The 16,239-nt window shown below is 33.7% G+C and overlaps 2 long non-coding RNA genes across 2 annotated transcripts in view; both read left to right on the top strand.

Annotated features, from left to right (window-relative positions):
• Positions 1–16,239, top strand: part of LOC136272191 (uncharacterized) — a 128,653-nt gene that overhangs the window by 12,262 nt on the left and 100,152 nt on the right. The gene's annotated exons all lie outside the window — the stretch shown is intronic.
• LOC136272471 (uncharacterized) lies at positions 2,436–5,025 on the top strand. Its single transcript, XR_010710484.1, has 3 exons — positions 2,436–2,549; positions 3,979–4,078; positions 4,481–5,025. It is a non-coding gene; the product is annotated as an uncharacterized lncRNA (long non-coding RNA).

Raw genomic sequence — 16,239 nt, 5'->3', positions numbered from 1 at the left:
GATGGAAAGATGAGTTTTTACAGAGTCTTCAAGCCAGAAGGAAGTGGAAGGCACAGAAAGAGAATCTTCATAAAGGTGATGTTGTACTGGTAAAAGAAAAAGATATGAAGAGATCCGATTGGCCAACTGGTTTAGTAGAAGAGGCAATCTTAAGTGAAGATGCAAAGGTTCGGAAAATAAGAGTAAAAGTCTTCCGACGAGGACGTCAAGTTGAATATTTAAGACCAGTTGCTGAGGTGGTCCTCCTTTACTCACCGAAATTGGATAGTGACTAATTTAGTCAGGCGGGGAGTGTGCTGTCACGCTTTTTCGGAAATCCGTATTCCAACCCGGACGGTTTTGTTTATTACGCCAGGGACTCTGCAACTCAGCATGGCCATGGCATGTGCGAGTGAGGGCTGTGTTTTTTGCTTGTTTTGAACACCAGTGAGGTGCCACAGCGATGTAAGTGTTTGTTTGACTCTATTGTTATACAATGAAAATATTTAGATTTGTTTTAAATGTGTGTTGTTGGGAATTTGCCGGGTATCGTAAATTATCAGAGAAAATTCGGGTTAAGTGGGAACTTATTGTTTGTTTATTCATTTTTCAGTTATTTACCTTTTGTGAAGCCATTACTATTAAAAGTTTATGATGAACTACAATGGTTTCGAGGTTATTTGTTACTGGCTGCAACACCAGTCTGGGACTGAGACAGCATAGTAAAACTCCTTCTTAAATCATTTAGTTATCATTTGAATGAACCTTGAGGTACAGTAACTAATTAAGCAAACAAATTAAGGTAAAGTCATTATAAATTTTTACAAATCATACCAAATATTCGTTCAACCTGAAGTTTAGAGCTAATTCATTTCTTTTTTAATACCACGCCAACACATGTACACAGGAATTTTTTTTAAAAAAATCTACAGTTGATAATAACAAGTAAAACCCACTTGGAGTTTGAGTCTAATATAATAATTGTTTAATTATTTACATGCATTTCAGACTTTACTGCATGTATGACTGTATCATGATTCACTGGCGTCAGAAGCAAATTGAAAGTGTGGGGGGGGGGCTAGACTAATCCTCAGAAATATTGAGGAAAAACCCTAAAAAACCCTAATTCCCAAAATCATGAAAATCCTAATATCCGTGGGGGGGGGGGGGGGGGGTATACCTTTACTATATACTTCCGAAAATAAATTTCCCTTCCCAATTTTTTTCCCCAAATCATGAAATTCCTAATCCATGTCGGGGGGGGGGGGGGGGGGGGGGGCTAGTATGCCTATTACTCCAACTTCTCAATCTTTCAAGGTAAATTTAGGAACAATTACATTTCCGGCGAGAAAAAGTGGGGGTGGGGTGGGGGGCTATATGCCTATTGGTTAAGTCTAACTTTGCACTAAGCCCCCCCCCCCCCCGGTTCGACGCCTATGTGATTCGTGCATTTCTTTACTTTGTATTTACTTTCTGTACTGTAAACACAGATATTGATACATGCTTATGAAACATGCACATGTTTCTGTTATAAGATATAATAAGCATTATTTATAATTTTACTGAAGTTATACGTTATATTACAAAATCAGTTTAAAATCCAGCACTAGCCATGTGATGCACGTGATTTTAATCCCATTTTCAAAATTTCTTTATACATTCGTATACATTTGATGTAGAAAGTATACCAAATAATTAAAATTATATTTTGTTTATATATCAGTCCGACGTGTACGTCTTACTTCCCGGCTTGTTTAACGCGTTTGTATTTTAATTTCATAAGTATTCTTAACGTACTGTTCATCGCATGACCAATCAGTGCACATGTGTAACTGTAAAATAATTGCCATCAATTCATCGTAGTTGTAAATTCGCCGTACGGGTGAACGCTGTTAACTGGACCCCGTTAATTGATCGGCATCGCATTATATTTGTGATTTCTGTGTGTTCATGCAGAACCTGCTCTGTGATGAACATAATATTTTCACACCTCTATATTTTGAATTAGAATATGACCGTGCTTAGAATCGCGGTGAAAATTGGACAAGTCAAGACTAACTTGTCAGTAAACTATATATGGCTCTATCATATTTAGTTTGGCAAAATCATCAGTACATGTAAATAAAATATAGTTAAAGACAAAATCTGATACATATGTCTCATTAAAACTTGTTTAATTTCATTAGACATTTGTAAACAAACGGTCGGCCATTTTTTTGGTTAATCACGTGTTACAAATACAATTGTAACAAACACACGCCAATACTTTGTCGTATTTAACCAGGAAATACTGACTCCGACACTTCTTATTTAAAATAAATATACATGTAAAAAGTATACTATTCGGTAAAAAAAATGATAATTTTGATTAAACATTATTCATTTTAAACTATCCCATGATGCACTTTTCCAAGATTTAGCGGGTTCTGATTGGTCAGTATTGGCGCACTTTATGATTCCGAGCGAAGGGTAAAATGGACAAAAAGGTGCTGTTGTAAAATGGAGAATTGAGAAGCATTAATAGCCTCTACAACAAGGAGATAATGCAGGAACGAAGAACTCATGTCAAGGTTACTTAAGTCACAATATAGATACTCCCAATAACATTTTCAAGGCTCTAATTTATCTCTCATTTGTAAACGAGATCTCGCGCCATCAAATCAAGATGGCGTCATTATACCCCCGCAAACAAAGTTTGGGGGGGGGGGGGGGTATATAGGAATCACCTTGTCCGTCCGTCCGTCTGTCTGTCTGTCTGTCTGTCTGTCCGTCTGTCTGTGCAATCGTGTCCGGTCCATATCTTTCTTATGGAGAAACATTGGAAGTTCTTACTTCACACAAAGATTGCTTATGACCTAAGGGTGTGTCATGACCTTGACCCAAGGTCATTCGGGCAAGGTCAAGGTCACTGGCAGAAAAAGTGCAAAATTCGTGTCCGGTCCATATCTTTCTTATGGAGAAACATTGGAAGTTCTTACTTCACACAAAGATTGCTTATGACCTAAGGGTGTGTCATGACCTTGACCCAAGGTAATTCGGGCAAGGTCAAGGTCACTGGCAGAAAAAGTGCAAAATTCGTGTCCGGTCCATATCTTTCTTATGGAGAAACATTGGAAGTTCTTACTTCACACAAAGATTGCTTATGACCTAAGGGTGTGTCATGACCTTGACCCAAGGTCATTCGGGCAAGGTCAAGGTCACTGGCAGAAAAAGTGCAAAATTCGTGTCCGGTCCATATCTTTCTTATGGGGAAACATTGGAAGTTCTTACTTCACACAAAGATTGCTTATGACCTAAGGGTGTGTCATGACCTTGACTCAAGGTCATTTGGGCAAGGTCACGGTCACTGGCAGAAAAAATGCAAAATTCGTGTCCGGTTCATATCTTTTATTATTGGGAAACATTGGAAGTTCTTACTTCACACAAAGATTGCTTATGACCTAAGGGTGTATCATGACCTTAACCCAAGGTCAATTGAGAAAGTTCAAGGTCATTGTTTCAAAAAAGCTAAATTCTGTCTGTGTCATGTCTTGTATTAATGGAAATATTAGAAGCTAAAAATTAACAGTTTTCAAAAATAAATTGTAATTTATAGAAAATAGACAGTGAAAAAGATTCATCCAATATTTTCTATAATAGCAAAAATACACGCGTTATGATTTTTTTCTTAGCGGGGGATATCAATTGTGAGCTTGCTCACAGTACCTCTAGTTTTTTCAAACTTGGTTCGGCGTTTTGATTTTTATTACCGTATCTCTTTTAAATATAAGTTTTGACCAAGTTAACCATTAACCAACTTTATATGCATGATAATCAAGATTATCCAGGGTATACACATATATAATTATATAAACGTCCCTAATATATGAATGCTTGGTTGGTAAACAAGACGAACAATGAATCTTTAGCACATTATACAATTTACAAACTCTAAATGTAACGAAAAAAAATTATTAATTAAATCCGGAAAATGAAATCTTTCACGTTTTTCTTTTTCAGCATTGACAGCATACAAAGTCAATGTTTCCGGTGATTAGTTGCATCCTCTGTTCGGTGATTCGGGTGAATGTTTTGACCAGCTGGACGATGTGAACGCAAGGTATTGCTTTGAAATTGATTATTTTCACCATTAACTTATACATGTGTTGGATGTTTATAATTTACTGTAGTAATTTTTGGGAAATCCAGGTCTAAGTTCTTGAAAAGGAGGTTGATGGGGAGGGGGGGGGTGAAACACACTTATTGTTGATAAGTTTTTCCATTGTTCAACAAACAATAATTGAATCAAAATGAAAATAACATAGCTTCAAACATAAAATGAAGCATTTTAGACCAGATACTACTGTAGTCATTATATGACATAGTTTAAACAGCAACTGGCAACTGCATAGTAGCTTCTGTATTCAGAATTTTATTCAGAATGCTTTTATTACATGTTAGGGAGAATGTTTATTGTTTATTGCTTAAAAATCTAAATGCAACTTTATTATTCATGTTTAAGATAAATAGAACAGACATAAAGTACAGCCCAGTGAAAGGAACAAGTTCATCGCAAGAAGAAGAATTTTAATGCTACCACTGTCCAGAACTAATAAGTCTGCTTTAGCCATGATGTGATCATATGAGTGCTTCACCGGTCTGGACAATGCTCGAAAGTCCCCCAAAAAGGCCTATTTCCATAAACTACGACTCGGTTTACATCAACAACAGCCAAGGACACTCCTTATTGATTCGAATGGACACATCTCTACGACCCGACTAAACCTCTGCAGAACAAGACTTTTTAACTGTAAAGTATTCTCATTTCAAAAAACCTATAAACTATAAAAATACTTTTTTTATATGATCAAATACCAGTATATTACAATGTCTGTCTGTAAGCTAGAATCTTAGAAAATCACATGGTTTTGACTTATTAAATGATTGATTAGACCTTGCAGATATTAACTTTCATTTTCTTAAATAATTTGTTATATTTGCAAATATTGCATAAAATATTAGACTCCATGTAACATATTTCCTCACACCTCCAAGTTGATAAGTGCTAACTACTTTTTTTTCCATTTTCTTTGTTTAAACATTTATTGATAACTTAGTTTTTATTTGGAGCAATATATGAAAAATTAAGAAACCAATCTTAAATGTAAAAACATTGCATTAGGAGATGAATGCATGGGTCATATAAATGATATAATACACCAAACAATATTCAATTATGTCGTATATGAAAATATATAAAGACAACATATACCCCATGTATTACAATTTATATATAACAAAATTACTTGGATGGAAAGTTGTTCCCATGTGGGTTTTATTTTAATCTGTGTTATGTAACTAATATATAATTGGAATTAGCTTTTATATCATATTAAGTAAAATGCTGGTATTGATGAGAATTGTAAGGTGAATGATCTGTGTGATACTTTGTATTTTATACATTCAGGCTACAAAAAGCAAGTACATGTCCATGTAGTAATACTTGTTATATATAAACAATGTATATTTTACTTCATGTCTTGGATTTAAAAATATTAATGTAGGTAAAGTAGTGAAATGTAGGAAGGTAAACCGTGTGTAGAGAAGAATATTCATCAGGAATGAAGTGTTTTGCAATCAGCATAATTAATTACCGTAAATGTGTACATCATATTTTTGCACATGATTTGACAGACTGCTCCATTGTTAGCTTTTTATTGGCCAACAAGCTTTTCATATCTCCCTATGGGTCATCTATTAAATACTGACAGGCTTATGATATTAAAATCTAATCAGTTGGTACATCATGGGTGGAAATGAGAAGTTCACTTTGGACTCAATGGATTATCAAATAAATGATATCAAATCCTGTTCTATTGTAAAACATTAGATTATATTACTAACAAAGAAAATGTTTATCCCAACTTGTAAGTGGGTCACATTGACCTCATTTTGGAATTTATTGACATACATATTCAAATCAAATCTGGGTCATACATCTATAGTCAACTACTATCTTGTAGTGTATTTTTTTTTATACTAAAGATGGATACTTTAGAATTTTCAAAAATATTTTATGGTGTACATATTCATTGTAGTTCAAAACAAATTGAGACAAGTGTATCATGTTCATGTAACAGTGACGTTTTCTTTATTTATTTATGTACATGCAGTTATTTTGTAAATTGCATTCATATTTTTAAAAAAGTAAGATCTTTGTTGCATTTTTAAAGGGAGATTTGATAGGCATTTATCGAGATAACAAAAAAATACAAATGTAAAGATTTCTATGGGAGTTTTTTTGTGTGTGCAATTTTATCATTTTTTAAATTAAAGTCCCTAATAAGGGAATTGCCATATGGATGTTAATCCATTATTGTATCTTGGCTGTGTTTTATTTATTATTGGAAACAATTTCAGATTTTGCAACAAAATAAATTTGGAACTGTTTGAAATTGTTTTGTTTTTACTTATAAAGTAGGAACCTTGCTCAGATTTTGTGAAAGCAAAAATATACCAAGTTTCAGTAAGTTTCAGTCGCGGAAACCCTTTGTAAACAATATGTTTCCCAATTGTATATGGAGGTTGAAACTATGCAGAAACTTCAAGTTTCAGTAAGTTTCCGTCGAGGAAACCATTTGTAAACAATATGTATCCCAAACGTATATGGATATTGAAACTATGCAGAAACTTCAAGTTTCAGTAAGTTTCCGTTGCGGAAACCATTTGGATTCATGGACAGCCTAAGTTTCAGCACTGTGGAAACTTAATGAAACTTGAAGTTTCCTTGCTGAAACCAGTCGGAAACTTAAGGTTACTTAAGGTAAACCATATATTTCATCCAGTGACAAAGCGGCGATCAAACCCCTCTCCAAGTCGGCGTTCGTTTGGACTTCATCCGATAAAGACTTCCAATGATTAAAGAAAATACATAGAAAATATGAAAATGTGCTCGTTATTTCTATTACAAGGGCATGTAGTAAAACTATAAGGTCTATTAAATATATACTTGAAATTTACATCAACAAGTGTCACAGATGAACACACAAGCATGCCGTATAAAATGGTGTCATGTGTTAACATTTCCCGAAAAAATGAAAAAAAAAATTGCACCTAATATATAACGTTTATATACAAAATGCGGATGTAGATGTTATTAATAAATCTTGTCTAGTTTTCATATCATTAAGAAGACATTTACCATATGAAAATAACGGATGAAAATCAATTCCATACATGTATGCCGTTATGAATCGCGTGCTTTGCACGTCCAAAGATTTGACCAATTAAAATCCACTACCTCATATTCGTTTTCTGCAGCAGAAAGAAGATGGACAGAAATTATGGAAGCAATTTGTCTCCAGCAAGGCATTTAAGTTCCTAAAGACCCTGATTGGCAGCAGTACTACAGCATATTGAATAGCAACATTGTAACTGCTACACGAATGTTTGATAAAAGACTTCATTATGAGTCAATCCAATCCTATGGATAAGGTAACCGACATTTTTGGAAGAATTGAGTTTCAAGCGAGAGGTTGGCCACATTATCATGGACTAGTTTGGATTGAAAATGCCCCTGAATGGCAGAAATCCCCTGAAAGTGAAGTCACAGCTTTTATCGACAAGTACATTTCTTGTCAAATACCAAATGAAGAAGAAAATAAAGAACTATTTGATAAAGTTTCCTCAGTACAACTACACAGTAAAGCACACACAAAAACATGCAACAAAGGAGGAAAAGATTGTCGTTTTAATTTCCCTCGCTCATGCTCCTTGCAAACATTTATTGCCAGTCCACCCAAAGATAAAGACATAGAACCAAAACAATCAAATAATTTAAACAAAATGTAAAAAAAAAAAAAAAACGCTGCTAAAGATATTCTGAAATTTTTTGGGATCTACTTACCGCTGAGTCGGACTTGTGCACAGCAGACATTTTGAGCCATGGTAACATTAACCAAGAGATCCTACAAGAGGCACTAAATGTATTGTCACAAAGACCTACAGTGGTTCACAGAAGAGAAGCCGAAGACTGTTGGGTGAATCGTTATAATCCTGCTCTTCTACATGCATGGAATGGTAACATTGATATACAGTTTATACTAGACCCGTCTGAGTATAATTCCTTCCAACAGTACTATGAAACAGGAAAATTAGGATTGACGTTAGTTTGTAATATTGTTAATGAAAATATGAAACAATTCCAAAAACTAACTGATCAGCTTGATGAGACTTGGTTCCTAATGAAAGACATGCCTCAAATGGAAGAAGCATGGGCTCAAGTGGCACCTAACTCAGAACAGAAAAAACAATCGAAAATGAAGAAGAAAAGGAATTGCTCGATGATGAAGAGTTTATTTCAGCAGTAGACATTCCTGAAATGAAATCTACACCACAGACAAACAAGAATTCATACTCACAAAATGTGTACACGGAGCCAAATCCCAATACCATAACTGATGAAAGCTTTTGCAGATGTACAGATTGCTGAATAAAGAACAAATGGAACTGCTCAATTTTATAAAAGAGTGGTGCTTGCTGGTGTTACACTCAAACTCTCAGGACAATTTTCAAATATTTCTGACAGGGGGAGCGGGAGCTGGAAAGTCTTTGCTCATTCACTGCATTTACCACATGACAAACAAATTATGTCACTAGATACGTGAAACACCAGATGATGTCATTATTCTTAAAGTTGCTTACACTCGAAAAGCAGCTTTGAACATCAATGGTCAGACTATTCATTCAGCCTTTGCATTGAAGAAGAACATGAAAACACAGAATCAACCTCTTGGTGAAAATGATTTAAATACTCTACGAGCCAGGCTTTATAACATTCAGCTTTTTATTATTGATGAAATATCAATGCTCAGCAAAAAAGTTTTGTCATATATATCAGGAAGACTAAACCAAATCAAATCCCTGCAGCAGAATTCAAAACCATTTTGAGGCATATCTGTTCTATGTGTTGGAGATTTCTACCAGATACCACCCGTGTTTGGCAAAAGTATTCTTTGCGTTGACGCTGGAGCTCTTCCACAAGATATGTGGACTTTGTTTAAAGTGCATAAATTTCAAAAGATAATGAGACAGAAAGAGGATTTACTTTTTGCAGAAGCTTTAAACATAATTCGAACAAAGGATCGTGATGATCCCATGAATCAAGATGTGGAAGATCTCTTGAGAAGTCGTAAGGAAACTTCAAATTGTCCAAGTGATGCACTTCATATCTTCTCTATTAATGAACACGTTCGTCATCATAACCTTTCCAACCTACAGCAACTTGGAAAACCAATAATCATCATGACAGCAGTTGACATATTACATTCACCAAGTTGTAAAATGTTTCAAAGACATACACCCTTTGAGAACTTAGATAGCTGCTTACAATCTGAACTGAAACTGGCACGGGTGCTAGAGTTATGTTGATAGTGAACATAGACCCAACCGATGGCATAGTAAATGGAACACTTGGAACAGTAATAGATATTGTTAATGGAAGTATGCCATACGGATTTCCAGAATACATTGTATTACAGTTTGACGATGAGCACATTGGTAATAATTACAGAATTCGAAATACTACACAACCGTGCAATGACAAATGTGTACCATTTAGAATCTTGTCCCAGAGAGTGCCGTATACAACTGGATATATAACAGGATTCCAGTTCCCATTTATACAGGTACATTGGTTGGATGTGATGTTGATTATCATGTATAAGTATGCTTTGTTTCCAGGTACATAGGTTTGATGCAATATTGATTATCATGTATAAGTATGCTCTTTTACAGGTACATGGGTTTGATGCAATGTTGATTATCATGTATAAGTATGCTTTGTTTACAGGTACATGGGTTTGATGCAATGTTAATTATCATGTATCAGTATGCTTTATTTACAGGTACATTGGTGGGGCGTCATGCTTATAGCCGTGGGGGCGGAGGTTGTAATGGGGGTCTTCATCAAAGTCTGCTCTGTAAACAGTCCTAGTGAAAACCCCAAACACAAAAAGATCAGAAAACAGGTGCGTGATTAACATATCCAGAAAAAAGGAATGTTCTATAAATAGTCGGTTGCATAGTTATACATTAGAAATCAGACGCGTAACTATATAACGATATAAACGAGTAAAACAGAGGAGTGCTCTATCGATGAAGGGTAAGTTGTACAGTAAACAAATAAGGACACGTGTACTTTTAAAAATGAAATAAATAATTATTATATACATGTACAGAGAACATTATTCTTTTAAACTGATACACTAGCTGCATGATATATATGATCTGTTAAAGTGTAAATCAGTAAAACAACCCGCTAAAGATCGTGTAGTTATTTGGAGTTGTGTATATTGAGAATGGTCAAAGTACAAACAAATCGATTAAAAGCCGAGAAACTTAATAAGTGGTTTAACATAATTCCATCTTTCAAAATATCATAACTAAATATCTGATTTACAGAATGATGAAAAGAAAGGACCCGTGAAGAACCCTGGACCCTATTACATCACTGGTAAAAATAATTCCCGCGAGAGAAAAGACAGACCACGTGATCACAGATATACAAGAAATGTCGAAATAGGCAATGTATGATTCAAACGTCACGTGACACCTTTACGTCACATCGTGCCAAATGTAATATGATCAAAAATTATTTTAACTTTTTATCGAGAACTCTTAAATAGATTTTTAAGATAACAACAGAAATATTAATTTCTTTGTACAACGAAGTAAACATTTTAACAAAGTTTTGAAAATATGTACGTTAAGATTGGAATTTTAACCAGGAACTTTGTGTTTGACATTTTCGGATAAGTTGCTTTCAAATTATTACATTTACGACAAATCTGTAGAATATTAATTGTATGTCGTAACGTTTACATTTACGACAAATGTGTAGGTTATTATTATATGTGGTAAAGAGGTTATAGCTACTACATGTTGTACAAAGTATTACACTTACGAAAAATCTGTAGAATATTAATTACACAGTCATGTATGTTATAACTGTAGATCATTAATTGTATGTAATAACGTAATCGTAGCTACTATTAGTAAATAAAAGGATTTTTCTTTATTTTTGCAAACTCCAAGATTATGTGATGTAAGCTTATGAATTCTTTGACTAATGAGATTGATTAATTATGTTTATTTAGTCAACTATTTTTAACGGTTGCTTTCATGACCAGAATAAAACACAGTTTTTATGATGATATATCCCCTCCTGTCCGCCTACTCTATCATACGCGTTCATCATTTGTGTTCACGCAGGCAAAAAGACAAGTTTCCCTTGTCCATCATTATCATTGTAAATGAAAATTAGTTTCTTATTAAAATCAAACCGTAAAAAACATGGATGCGTGTATTGTTATACAAAATCATTGCTTAATGAAATGCTGTTTTAAATGAATGTTCAGTTCTTTAAATTTATGAAACACTTGTTCTTTTCATGTCCTCTGTGTGGTCATTTTCTGAGTCCAATTGTCTATTGTATTTTTAATGTGGAATAAATCATTGATGGTTTTTAAGTTTTACAGTTTTTGATTTGATATTCCACAAACGTTAACACCTTTTATTCTATATTCATTTTTGTAAGAAAAACAAGAATTGCCAAGAAGAAATCGTTTCTTCAAAATACAATACCTTTCTAGATCGTGTTCGATGGTATGTCGCATGGAATTAAATGAATCGTGATTTACTAACACTTAACAAGCACTGCTTGCACTGTAAAGCTAGCATAAGAAGAAGCTTCTCAAATTTTATAAAAGATTACCAATTCTTCTGATTCACCGAAATAAACGCAAATATATTGTGAATTATTTAATATACTATTGTATGCCTTAAGGATGGAGGACCAAATTCACCTCTTAATAGTGATTAATATGAAAATTTTATATGAGTTGGAGTTATTAAAAAAATCAAAATGATAAAAAAAAACCAATAACACAAAAATTGAGTTTGATCTTTAGGAGGAACCATTTCAAAGTATATTTGTATTGCTTCGCTCTTTCAATCGATCATAATGGGGAAGGTGTTCTTTTGTATGAAAAAAATAATTTTTGATAAAATCTGCCAACATTTTTTTAATCTAAATATAATATTTAAGATGATTATGAATCAGTACAAATTAAGACAATGGTCATATAATGTTTTTACGAGAGCACAAGCTAGAGTGTGGCATGTCGTTATATTATTTCAAACTTTCATGAGGGGTAAAACTGAGAAAAAGTTATGTACATCATGTCAAGGTTGCTTTATGAAATAAAAACGAAATAAAAACTATAAAACAACAATAAAAGTGAGTTAAACATTTAAAAAATAATGTTATATTTCAAAATTTTAAGAACAGGAATGGCTTTACTCTAATTTTAATACAAGTCTTCTACAGTGATAACATACAGAAAAATATTCAATTTTCAATTTCAAACATGATTTTTGGTTTAGAAAATTATAATTCATATCATTTAACCAAATAAGGATTACCACATTCAGTTTGACCGCCATTTTTGGGAGTTGATTTTAATCAACTCTCCTATGCAGTTACTCAGACAAACCGAAAGTGAAACAGTGTTTGGACCTCAGCACAAATCATTGCTGCTGACAAGACTTAGTTCTTAAAAATAACTGATAAATTTGATGTAATGTATGCTAAAGCATTGTTTTTCAAGGAAACTTATTTATAAATACAATGTACCTTGAAAATAGTCAGGTTTTAAATGGTACGAATAATTTAAATATTTTTTGTAGTCGTATGTATTCCTACGCCAGAGTTCAATATAGTCTCGTCACAGATCAACTCGACTCTCGACTGTTACCGTAAATCCTTGTCGGAGATTTACGGTGTCAGCCGAGCGTTTGGTTTCAAACGAGACAGTTCAATATTGCTTGGATCCATACAATTTTCGAGAAATATTTCTATTACTGATACATAGTTTGATTGAATTTTTTTTATCTTTAAATATTATTTAACATGATTCATATGGGGGTTTCGCGACATTCTTGTCGAAAAAGTCCAAAAATTCATACCGTATTATAAAAATGTGCGTAATTCAAATTAGAAACTACGTGTACTTGTCATGCAAAATAACATAGTTTACATGTATCATTGATTTTAAAAGGAAAAAACATCGACAAAATCAACTCCCGTCAGTTCTTCAGTACTTTGATTGTCTAAGTTGTAAGATGTTATCAACTTTGATTGAATACATTGAGAAGGTGCAGATTACGACAGAGAGCACACGACGTGTGTGACCGGTCAGCAGAGGATGCTCACTCCTTCTAGGCACCTGATCCTACCTCTATCTTTTTGAAGGGCCTGGTTGCTCTGCTTTGAATTTGTATTTTTTGAGATGGTTGACAGTTTGTTATTGTCATTTTTTCAATCAATTTACAAGAAGAAAAAAAACCCCAAAAAACAAAAACAAACATAAACTTGATCCACTGTTGGTCATCCTATGTTGTTAAATATTTTACTCCTGAATGAAGTAATGCTAATGCGTATTTACTTGTCAATGAGATTTGTTTTGTGGTTGAAATTTTAATCCACACTTTTTAACAGTAAATGATAAAGAGTAAACAACTATTTGGTTTCATTGGAGTCAAACATTATTCGACTGGTCTCTTTGTCATGATACCAGCTTGTTATGCAATCCATACTCACCATGTACCGGTTCATTACCTTTGTGTAAAACCATCTGTTGCAGCTGGTAAGTACAAATGTATTGGAAAGTTGACATTGCTTTTAAGAATGATTTGAATTATTTCTGAATGATCATTAATAAATGAAATGTCTCGATTCCCTTTTTGATTGTCTTAATACAGTGTAATGCTTCATTATCATACACTGGACACGCAATATGTCCCACATTACACAGAAAGATGAACAAGGTTCCTAAGTGTTAGTATTCCACTCCCTTGTAGGTTAAAGTTTTCACGGCTAAAACAATGTATTCCACTCCCTGATAGGTTAAAGTTTTCACCGCTAAAACAATGTATTCCACTCCCTGATAGGTTAAAGTTTTCACCGCTAAAACAATGTATTCCACTCACTGGTAGGTTATAGTTTTCACCACTTAAACACTGTATTCCACTTACTGGTAGGTTAAAGTTTTCACCGCTAAAACAATGTGTTCCACTCCCTGATAGGTTAAAGTTTTTACCGCTAAAACAATGTATTCCACTCCCTGATAGGTTAAAGTTTTCACCGCTAAAACAATGTACTCCACTCACTGGTAGGTTATAGTTTTCACCACTTAAACACTGTATTCCACTCCCTGATAGGTTAAAGTTTTTACCGCTAAAACAATGTATTCCACTCCCTGATATGTTAAAGTTTTACCCGCTAAAACAATGTATTCCACTCACTGGTAGGTAAAAGTATTTACCATTCAAACACTGATAGGTTAAAGTATTCACCACTCAAACATTGGTAGGTTAAAGCATTCACCACTCAAACACTGATAGGTTAAAATATTCACCACTTAAACATTGGTAGGTTAAAGTATCCACCACTCAAACACTGGTAGGTTAAAGTACTCACAACTCAAACACTGGTAGGTTAAAGTATTCTTCACTTAAATATTGGTAGGTTAAAATATTCACCACTTAAACACTGATAGGTAAAAGTATTCACCACTCAAACATTGGTAGGTTAAAGCATTCACTACTCAAACACTGATAGGTTAAAATATTCACCACTTAAACATTGGTAGGTTAAAGTATCCACCACTCAAACACTGGTAGGTTAAAGTACTCACAACTCAAACACTGGTAGGTTAAAGTATTCACCACTCAAACACTGGTAGGTTAAAGTATTCACCACTTAAACATTGGTAGGTAAAAGTATCCACCACTTTAACTTTAACTCAGTGGTTAATAATGTACCTGTCACATGACCGGTGATTCGGAAACCGACGTAATACAAAAATGGAGGAACAAATTCATCAAAGAGCTGTTGGTGTAACCATGTTTGCAGATGTAATAATTTAGTAAAAAAAGTAAAAAATTCAAAAGTTGTTCCTTTCAAACGCTTCCTCTAGCCTATCAGATTTTACAACATGGTTAAAAATATGATGTCTAAGGGGAAAATGTATTGCAAAAGATACGAATGATAACGTTGGAAATATGTGCGAGGTAATCCGAGTGACTTGCAAATGCAGACTAGACGTCAATATTCCCCATTATAAACCTCCGTAAGAAATCATTCTTGGTTACTGTGAAATTTTCCTAGTGAAAAAAAAATGATAATGAGTGAATGAAGTTATCTTCTTTACATAAATTTCAATTGCACTTATTTTACACATATGTGTATTCTTTATATAAAAATCGCCCAAATGTGCTACGCAAATATCTTGTAACAGACTATATGTGTGTATACGTATTGTGTTAATGTTTTGTTCTATTGTAATCATTTTATATCAAAAAGTGAACTAAACATCCAGACGTACGTGATTTTAAATTGAAATGCACCGTCATTGTGGTAAGTCAAAAAGTTTATCTCATTTTTGCACTGTCATTGTGGTAAGTCACATACGTTATCACATATTTGCACTGTCATTGTTGTAAGTCAAATAGTTTATCACATATTTGCACTGTCATTGTGGTAAGTCAAAAAGTTTATCACATATTTGCACTGTCATTCCGGTAAGTCAAAAAGTTTATCACATATTTTCAAACTTTGCTGAAGCAATGCACAATGCCATCTTAATTTCAACCTGAATCTGATTCCAAGGGAAACTTATCAAATACATAGCACAAAGCTATTCACCAATCATTGACTAAAATCCAATTAGTCGACTACTTGAGATAAACTACACTTTATCTGTGGTAAAAATCAGAGTACATGTATGTAATGTCTTAAGTTATTCATCATGTTGATTTAAATGTTACCTGAACTTTGAAAGTCTTATATAATTGTCAGTCATAAGATAAAACATCAGCCTTTGTAAAAATCCTCTTGTTTGGCGAGACACAATGAAATTGTTTGGTGTACTAAAAACAGCGCTTCATTTTCTCAGCACATATGCCTTTGATAAACTGTTTTTTGAAGCGATAATTCTTTTAGTGTTCAAGACCTTATCTAATTTTAATATGTTTCTGAAAAAAAAAATGAGTGCATACTTAGGTTTAAAATGACAGATCTAAGATTGTTTTGATATTTGGATTATATCTTAGGTTTTCGCATTTACATAAAAAATTGTCTCCAATACATGTTTGTTTATTACACGGTGAGTGACTCGTTACGTGACTCGAAAAAAAAAAAACTACACTCTATTGAAGTAA

The sequence above is a fragment of the Magallana gigas genome, chromosome 10 (genome assembly GCF_963853765.1).
Source record: "Magallana gigas chromosome 10, xbMagGiga1.1, whole genome shotgun sequence".
NCBI lineage: Eukaryota > Metazoa > Mollusca > Bivalvia > Ostreida > Ostreidae > Magallana > Magallana gigas.
The sequence above is the reverse complement of the archived record's forward strand: the minus strand, read 5'-3'. Positions and strand labels throughout refer to the sequence as shown.